This window comes from Epinephelus moara, chromosome 6, assembly GCF_006386435.1.
Source record: "Epinephelus moara isolate mb chromosome 6, YSFRI_EMoa_1.0, whole genome shotgun sequence".
NCBI lineage: Eukaryota > Metazoa > Chordata > Actinopteri > Perciformes > Serranidae > Epinephelus > Epinephelus moara.
This window is the reverse complement of record NC_065511.1, coordinates 11,711,262-11,719,442: the sequence shown is the minus strand read 5'-3', so window position 1 is coordinate 11,719,442 and position 8,181 is coordinate 11,711,262.

Genomic DNA, 8,181 nt, shown 5'->3' with positions numbered 1-8,181 from the left:
GGTCTCCGACTGATTATTCGAATCTCTGACTTTCAAGGGGTAGCCCTTTTTGTGTCTAAGGGCGCATTCACACCAAGATAGTCTGGCGGACTCGATTTGATTGGGAGGGGAATGCTGAAAAATTTCACACTGTCATTTGGTACGGTTCACTTTAACACTGCACTTTTTAAAGTGGACCAAACCGCCTGGACAACATCACGCAGTTACAACAGCTGCTCGTTTGGGGTATTGCCCGAAACTACCACTGACTAGGAAGAAAAAAAGCATGAGGAAGAAGAAAACCTGGCTCATCGATTGGCCAGGACCGAAAATGGAAATCCATCCCCTTCAGCCGGCTTGGTCACCACAAAAACAATGGAGCAACACCTAATTTATATCAATAGGCGCCTGCACCTCCTCCTCACTACTCTTGTTCCAACTTTTTCTTTTTTTACCTCTGCTTCTCCCGGTTCACTCTGTTGGCTTTGTTTGTTTTTTTCTACCCAAAATGCACTGCACTCTAGGTCACTTCCTCTCTTTGGTTCATTTCTTCTTTTTGGTTTGCTGGATAGTCAAGCATTTCCCACTGTAAGAGAACCGCACCAGGGTTCACTTGCAAGTGAACCGAGACCCCCAGTTTTCAAGTGGACCAGGGTTCGCTCGTTTGGTCCACACCAGAGTTGGAATGAGCGTTCACACCACTCCAAACGAACGGAACTATCTGTGGAAGCGGACCAGGGTTCGTTTAAAGCGGACCAAATAACGCCAGTGTGAGTTACTAAATGAAACTGCAATTTTATGAAATAGGCCTGGTATTTTGACACTGCCGCAGTGAAACATGCAGCAATGTAATCCCTTCAGCCAACTGTGCACTGTCAAGTTATGTCCACTTAAAGTGTTTCTTTTTGCCACTGACAGGCTAAGATTGCTATTATAAGTGTGTGACAGCATTACGAAAGGATCCTATGCAGAAATGAAATACTGTTCCTTATGTTTCACTATTCTGGCCTGTTTGTTATTGTGTGTAACCAGATCTCACTCAAAGAGAGGTCTCATTCTGAAATCTCACTTTTCCACATTGTTGAAATCAGCTAAATATTCAGCCATGACACTGAAAATCTTTTAAATAACACTAAGCTACACTTTCTGTACTCCAACAGTAAATTCTTCCCAGCACTCCCCTCTCAAGCCCTTGCTAACGTTTCCAATGTTGTTATCACCTCTTATGAGATTTCAGAACCAGACTTGGTCACTATAACCAACAGAGTGGTGAAAGGTAAGGAAAAATACTTAATTTGTCGGTATGATCCTTTCCATAATGTTGTAAGACACTTATAATAACAATCTGAGCCTGTCAGTGGCAAAAACATGCACCTCAAATAGACAGATTGATGGTGCACAATTGCTTGTAGGGATTACATTGCAGCCTGTTTTGACACTGCAGCTGCAGCGGTCTCTCTCAATACTGGGCCAATTTCAAAATTTTTGTCTCCATTAGTCACTTGACAGAAAGACATTAGAAAATATGGCCAAGGCATGGAGGGATTACTGAATGGGCCTACTGGGCATAAGCAACTCCAAAAATCCCTGGGTGCAATATCGCAGTCTTTGGTGATGTGTTGCCAATGACAATAAAAAAACCAACAAAAAAACGATATATCGAGCAGCCCCATCGTCTACTGAATCCACAACAGCTAGTGAAGCCATTAGTCAGGATGACTGACTGGATAGTAGTGGTGGAATGATCCTTTTTGCCTTAACCCTCTGCCATTTTACAGTCTATTAATACCACAGAGAGAAGTGACATTAGCTTGTCTTCTTAACGGCCTTTTAATGAATTGTTTATGCCTAGTTTAATGATGTATATTGTGGCCCTGTAATGTGCCCTAATGACGGAGAACGAGGCGGCCTCGGCTGAAGTATTAATTTGGACTGCCTCCCCAATGATTATTCCTCAGCCAACAACACCACTGCTGATGCCTCTGCTGCCGCTGTGCGTGTGAGGACGGATACAAACGTGATTCATGGAGGCTTTCCGCTCCGCGCTACGGCTTGATTTCTTGCTGTCACGCTCCTCTATGAGGCTGATATATCCAGGGGGGATCCACAGCAATTAGTTCAGCTTTTTATTTGTCTTTCAAGAGCTTACAGACGAAGCTTGATGAATCTGCACGGGGAATATATGGATGGAAATATTGTTCCTGAATAATAAATCCAGCATTAAAATGTAAGCATGGGAAGGGTTAAGGGGGCTGGCACCAGGTTGCCCTGTGCTTCCTTTCTTTCTTTTCCTCTCTCTCTACAAACCACATGAGTGACACCAGAACATACCTTGACAAATATGGCAGCGCCCCACCGGTGCAGTAATAGTCCTCTCTTCAGTGAGACACGTGTCTGCAGAGTGCTGTGGTGTGCCTCCTCGGAGCCGTCCTCAGGCTGGGACTCGACAGGCCTCAGACCTGCCTGAGGGAGGCCTCACTCTGATACCCATCATTATGTGGCTTGGTGTTCCTTCTCTGGTTTCTCGACTTAGACTCTAATAATGAAGACATCCCTGTCAGTCCTCGCGCTGCTGTGTCTAAAGCTTATTATTTATGTTTTGTTTTTGAGGATATTGTGAATGTCAGTGCAGAGTCCTTTAAATCCAAGTAAATACTATTATCCATAGGTAACTTTTTGAAGTAGCAGTGATGGGCGATGTTTCTTTAGCCAAGTCTAAATCCACGAGGATTTTTAGTTGTAAACTTTGTCGAACTGTGATACCCTGGTGTAATTACTGTAAATAAGTGACACTGGAGACTATTCATAACTCTGATCTGATGCTAGTGGTGCGGATATAGTGCTAGTGTTTCTCAGAATTAGGACTGCATGTCTCATAAAACTCAGCGAGTTGCAGCAAGTCTTTCTTTGTCTTATTGCTCAAAAGTTGTTGTCTTTTTTAAGGCAAAGAGTACATGTGTGTAGAAATGTGTTCTAGACTAAAGGTTTCTAATCTACCATGTGATCCCTCATTACAGGTCATGTTCTCAGTGTGGATGTGAGTAATGGTGAGTTCAACCAAAGTGTTGATTTTCCTTTTCAGTGTGTTTCATTGAAGGATTTTTAGGTAGCCTGACATCGCCAGACCAAATCGCAAATGCAGGTTAGTTTGGAACCTCAGTTCATTTTGGATTTCCAAGGGGCGTTATCAACGACAGTGGATCAAATGCATGTGGATGCAATTGGATAGACCTACAACCAATCAGAGCAACAAAACGTGTGACAAGGCGCTGAAGTACGGACAAATGTAAACAGACTACAGCATGCAGAGATGAGCTGTGATGGTGTGGCATCCATATGTTCGTGAGCGAGTGTCGCCGTTTTTGCCTTCTGAATTCTAAAATAGTTCAACGGAAAGTTTCACATCAGCTGCAGCCATCTTGGTTGTTTTCGAAAATGCCTCAACAGCACACCTTTACCTTTACAGACCCAGGTATATTCCCACCACAGTGTCCTGGCGCAAGGATGTATACGCCAAAACTGATGTCAACATGTACTTTGCTTAGAACGCGAAGGCTCCGCAAGTTGTCTGTCATTGACTCAAACACGTCCCATATTAGAGGGATTGAGGTTGACTGAAAATCTGTCCTAACGGGGTACATCAGCCAGAGCTAAGAAAGCCTGAGCTCGCAGATTCGTCAGATTCCTGGGCTACTTTTTAGGGTTTCGGGAGATGAAAGTATCCGGTATTACACTTATGTAAAATGCTTTTCTATTTTCTTCCTTAAACCTTCTTCTGGCTCCACAGCTTTATGTTGGGACTCCTTAAGGGGTCTTAACCTTCAGGTTGGAAAACACTGGAATAGAAAAACAACATCCTTTCCATGTTGTGTGCAAGAAAGCAATCCAGTGGATTCCCCACAAAAAGGCACTTTGGAGACGAGTCTGTGCATCTGAATTATTGAAGAGTGTTGTCTGGATACAGTGACCTTAATGACATCTTTGTTTCCTTGGAATAGAACAAGAAATGAGTAAAAGTCTGCATGAGACTGAGAGCATTTTTTAGATTGTAACCTAAAAGTTAGAGTCTTAAAAGATTCCCCCAGTTTAAGTGCATCTTTAAAATAATATGTGCATTGAAACTAATGAAAAACAAGAAAATAAATACTGTATACTCTGTAACAGAACTGTATGTTATCTACTGTATTCTGCTTTGTGTTTGTATATCTATGTTTTCTGTTTTACCGGTAATGACATGATAAATGTTTCATGTTTTTATAATTCTCTAATATGGATGATATGCAGTGAATGTTTATATATGAACCTTACATTTTCAAGTAAAAAACAAACAAACATAAGTGTGTCTAATTCTGACCATGGGATCAGTATGGATGACAATAATCCAACCATGTCTCACAGTTGTCATCAGCAGTTGGGCCTGGCTCAGACTGAATCAATTCCACTCACCAATGAAGGCCATGAGATGCAGTTGAAAGCTCCAAAAAGCTAGTAAGTGGACCTTAATTGGGATAATTTATTCACGTGAGAAATTTATGGTAGATTCTGTTAGATAAGGATCATTTTTGTAGCACTGCCTTGTGTGTTACATGTGCATTTTGACCTGAAGTAGCACCCTACCAGGACAACTTTTAATTCTGTACCTTTTCATAATCTTTGTTAATTGTAAACTCTAATGAGTGCTGTCCATCTGAAGCTTCCTGTTCCCTCTGCAGCCTTAAACAGAGCCGTTTAGAGGCTCATGGTCGTTGTCAAAGAGGATCTGGCACAGGAGCCATGTGAGATGGCCTCGCTGAGAGACGAGCATGTTTCACAAACAGGCCGAGCAATTATAGCCTGAATAATTACGCGCTGAAGGGGAGACACGATTCGCCCCACTGATCAGCAAAGTTCATGTGAAGTTATAATTAAACAATAACTCGTTTACAAATGAACGCACACACGCATTTGTGTACTTAAGTGTGCAAAGTGTAATTAGCTGCGATGCATCTGAGTGAGATTGAAGAACAACAATGTCAAATGGTGGAATTATGTTCTGCTCGTGAGCTTGTATCACTGTTATCTGTGTGCTGGGGGAGGAGGAGGATTGTGTGTGCGTGTGTGTGTGTGTGTTGGGGGGGGGGCAAAGAGAAAAAGACAGATTGAACAAGTGATTGATACAGAAGGCTGATTCATCCTCACACCATTCAGAGATGGACATGATGTCTGACAGGGGAACTTTATACAAAGACATTAGATGAAGATCTGTGAGGAGTAAATAAAGTTAGCCACAGAAACATTCATTTTCTAAATGAATACAATTCAAAAACTAAAATTACCCCAGGAAATCATATTGAAACATTACATTGTTACACACAATGCTAAATTACATTATGTGATCTGAGTAAGATTATGTTTTAATGTTGTCTCTTCAGACGACAGACAGAGAAATATCTGCCTGTTGTTCAATGACACTTTAATTGCTCTCCCTCTTTTTAAATGACGGCTGAATGTGCTGAGTCAGTGTTAAAGCATGTCTTGACAACAGAAAGAGTAGGGGAGAGTGGGGTCAGGTGGGACACAAGATACACGTCCTTTACTTACAGACTACTTGAACAGTGATGAAATTAATTTGAACCCTGAACACATACATATATCTGCAAATAATTTTCAAGTTTTTCAGAGCCCAACCAAAATGTGAAATGTGCATTTTTCCCCAAAATTCTGCCTTCTCAGGCTGGTTGGGACAGTGGGCAGGGTCGGCTTGGACACTAAGAATGAAATAGAAAAAACTGCAGTCTAAATTTGAACACCTTATATTTACAGTGTCACTTGTTCACACATTTCTTTAAGAAAATGAGAACATTTTTAAATTATTATATTTTCAGAAATTACTGAGATATAGAACTTGGCTGTCTTTTTGAGTCGCTACCAATCAGCTTAGTGTAGTTTCTGTAGCCCAGAGGTTTATGTAGACTATTTGGTTTCATTTTGCAAAAACAATTTGATAGTTTTATAAAAGTTACATACCGGTAATTGAACTCTGCACATTCAAAATATGCTCAGGGGTTGAAATGTAGGCCTCTATATGATGTTCATGCTTACCTACAGTATAAACAATACTGTTCCAGTCGACCCCACTCTCCCCTACTGTATGTCCCACTTCACTACCTATAATAAATGAAAATAATGCTGTTGATTAACAGCTTTAAAAACAGGTTTACTTACAGTGGAGGCCGTTTTAAAGCAGGCTGGATGGGGAGATGAGTGGGAGAGCATACAGTAATCCTGATAACCTGATAAAAATTTGAGTAAAAGACACTTCAAACAGATTGAGCTGATACCCTGCGTGATGCTGCCAGGCTTGCCTCAACAGGCTCTACAGGCTGAGATGTCCTTTCACATTCAGCGTTTGATTTTCTCAGGAGCAATTTGCAACAATAAGCGCAAATCTGCAAGGCTGATGTGGAGTTTGGTAAAAAAAGGTCTGTAAAAGCAGCGTCTGGGTTATTGTGATTGTCTTGCTCCAGCTGCATTTTTTACTGTTGAGTCTAGGGCTGCAACCATAATGATTGCTTTTGCTGTGAATTGTTTCGTCTATTTAAATGTCAGGTGTTAATAGTAACATTAATGATGGCTCTGTTTTATTCAAGTGTCCCAGTAAACCACAACAGCGTGACAGTGAGCCAGAATGCACATTATCAAGACCCTGAAAATGAAGCAGATATATGGAATTCAGCCATCATTCATTTTATTATTTAGATCTGTGTTTGTCCTACTGTGACATGTCAGATGTCCTCTGTGGAAAAGGCCTACTGCTTGTTTGTCCCATCAATGGTCCAACACCTTAATGTATTAATTTTAAAGTAATGTCAAAGTGACAAAAATCCTCAAGTGGAAGTGTTTTTGTTTGTTAGATAACTTAACACTGTTATGGTATTCTCTACCATTTGGTAGAACACATTTCGACTTGTGATAAATGGCACTCTACAAAACAAACATCTCCAGAGTGAACAGCAGCTTTCAGAGTCTTTACAGTGGCTTCCTTCCTGGAAATTAGCTGCAGAAAAATCAAAATGGTCCTGTCCTGTTTATTTTCATTTTACATGATTTACTGAGCAGAATGATGTTAACAAATAATCCTCCAAGACATCTGATAACTTGTAAAAACTTGCTCCACCAGTAAGTTAATGTTTCTCACAAAGACTGCCACTGAATACAGAGTTTTCCAGTCACCAGCTGTTGTCACTTTGATAAATCTAATGTTATTTCATTGTACATCTATTGAAATATAATATAGATTATATCAGTGTGACTTTTCTGACATTTCCCAGATGTTTCTTTTGAAAATAAAGCCATGTGTAGGTAAATCCAGGGTTATATGAATCAACAGAGTCAAGTTTAAGCACAATAGGAGCCGCAGATTGCAAACCACTTTACTCTGATCAGCGGGGACGGTGCTGCTCGAAAACACAGAGATGGTTTGAAGAATATCACCAGAAGAGAATCCATCACCCAAAAATCGGACAGATGAGCAGCTCCGATCTCTTCTATAAACTGTACTGACTTGTTTTTTTTTATCCATATTAGTTTTTTTATTTAAATGTCTCATGTTGATGTTATATGTAAAATGTTTAATTGCTTGAGTTTTACACTTTGTCCTCATCCATAAAAAGAGATGTGCTACTAAAAACTGTCTTTTAATTCGCTTAAATTGAACCAGATTGTTGAAAGTGTGTGCAATACAAAAATATATAGAGTACTGCAGTATATGTATAGGCTATATTTCATTGAGTGGGACCATACAAGGACAAAACAATTCATCTGTTATCAAAATTACTGATACCTTTCTGTTTATCAAATAATGGATTGAGTGATTATCCCAGCACCAGCTGAGACAATAATAACAGAGAAATCAATATGAAAATATAATTATTTTCCCCATAAAAGAGCCCTATCATAAGTCCTGCAGGGACTGACAGTGGTGTGTGTGTGTGTGTGTGTGTGTGCTGTACTAAATATGAGCAAGTATGATTTAGCTCTACAGATCTACAGAGACCTATCATGTCTATTGACCTTATTGCATGCTATTTTAATATGCTTTTAATTACTTTGATCCCGACTAATCTTGTTGAGAAGGTCTCTACTATCTCTCTCATATTTGTTATGTAATGACAAAATGTTTCCACATCTATGTCAGACAGCAAACTTCCCCATTATATTACA